The sequence below is a fragment of the Elaeis guineensis genome, chromosome 8, assembly GCF_000442705.2.
Source record: "Elaeis guineensis isolate ETL-2024a chromosome 8, EG11, whole genome shotgun sequence".
Taxonomy (NCBI): domain Eukaryota; kingdom Viridiplantae; phylum Streptophyta; class Magnoliopsida; order Arecales; family Arecaceae; genus Elaeis; species Elaeis guineensis.
In genome coordinates this window covers 78,170,526-78,172,431 of record NC_026000.2, presented here as the reverse complement: position 1 = coordinate 78,172,431, position 1,906 = coordinate 78,170,526, and positions in this window count along the sequence as shown.

Sequence of the window (1,906 nt, the reverse complement as noted above, 5' to 3'; positions counted from 1 at the left end):
TAGGAGTCCGGACGAAGTTTGCCTGCCGCTGAAGTTGGAGACGGAGTCTAGCTCCCGTAGGAGTCCAGACGTAGCCTTCCTGTAATTGGAGTCGGAGATGAAGTCCGGCTCCCATAGGAGTCCGGACGAAGTCTTCCTGCTGCTGAAGTCAGGGACGGAGTCCGGCTCCCATAGGAGTCCAGGCGTAGCCTTCCTGTAGAATCCCCGAGGGGTCACTCTTGACACGAACTTTGGCTGGGGGGGTTTTACACCCAACACCAGTCCCCCAACTTCCAAGTTTGAGTTTCGATCGGAGGAAGTACAGAAAATTTTTATAGCCGAAGTTGTTTCCTTGAATTCTGCACACGACCACCCTCGAAAATCTTGGCATTTAATGCGTGCATGCTGGAGCCTTTTTTCGATTAGGGCAATCCGAAGAGTCCTTTCGAAACTCCCACTAGGGCGTAATCCTAAGCGTCACACCATAATGGTCTGCGAACGGTCAACCCTATGCCGCGGTGAGTGGGACACGTGGCGGGTACTAGTTGGCCTAGGGATATCTGCCACCATAACTGCGCCAGGCCCCGTTGCTTATTTAAGCCCCCGCCTTTCCTCCAGGGGCTTCACTTTGCCTGAGGGTCGACACCTTTCTTCCGCCTGATAGTTTAGCCACTCAGCCACTCCATCGGTGCCCTTTTCGACTTCGAGCGCCCTTCGCACCAGTCTTCGCCATCCCCGCCGGCTCTCCGCCATCTTCAGTCCCCTAGCCTCTCCGAGGAGTTCTCCCACCGGGGCCCCCACCCCGGAGGCCAACCTCGAGAGGATGCCATGAACCAAGAGGAGTGTGAGGAGGCAAACAGCGGCCTGCAAGTTCTCCGGTCGTCAAACTGTCACCGAGGGTTTCCATCATCTTAAAGGGGGCTCGAGAGAGAATTCCTTCAACAACAGGGGTTTAACAACGGAGACAACCGGTGAGGGCGTTCCACCTGAAAATTTTGGAGTAGTTGAACGGGGCAACATCGGTCAAGGGGGCAGAGTTGTCGTCATAAGCTGTGGCGGGATTCTTGACGTCGTCGGGGCCGAGGGACCATAAGCGGTCGGCGTCGACGGTGGGGCAGTAGAACTTGTTGCGGGGACGGTGGAAGTAGCGCATGCCAACCTTGCCGGAGTACCTAAGATAGTGGTTGTCATGGAGCACACGGTGGTGGCGCATGCCTCCGGCGCCATCGCAGCCTCCGGGGTACTTCCGGTTCTTCTTGATGCAGGTCGTCGTCGCCGCTGCCGTTGCCTTCGCTGCCCCCTAAATTCTATCCCATCCTTTTCCCCCTAGGGTTGGGGTTTCGGCGATGGAATGGAACGAGACAGGGGGCGAGAGCCGAGAGGCTTATCACACGCATTGGAAAATACTGCTGAGAAGGACAGAACCGGGAAGAGAAGTCTACAGCTTGAAGTGGCCTCCGGTGTATCCCTTTCGAGTCTTGTAGTAATGTTTTCTTTTTCTGGCCTTCCGAGTCTTGTAACATACATCTTGTTAATCGAAAAATGAGAAAGAGATTTTGTTACTTCATCCGCACTTTGCGTCGAATTGCTGCCTGCCGAACTTCTTTCCTTTATCATTGTTATTGTTGTATTCCCTTCTCTCTCTTTCTCTTCTTTTCTTCTTTTTTTTTTTTTTTTGACGTCATCCGGAGGTTACCGGTTGTTGCCACGTCGGCTCGCCTTTTCAGTTATCCTTCTCCTTCAGTCTTAATGGCTCTATAATGCATATTTAATGAATAATATGAGAAGGGAATTTTCTGCTACCTCTTTTACTCATGTGTTGAATTGTCGCTTGCCGAGCTTGTTTTCGGCCTTTACGTCGTTCAGAGGTACCCGATTGCCATTGCATCGACCCATCCTTTCATCCGTGGCTACAGATTTGTCTGGG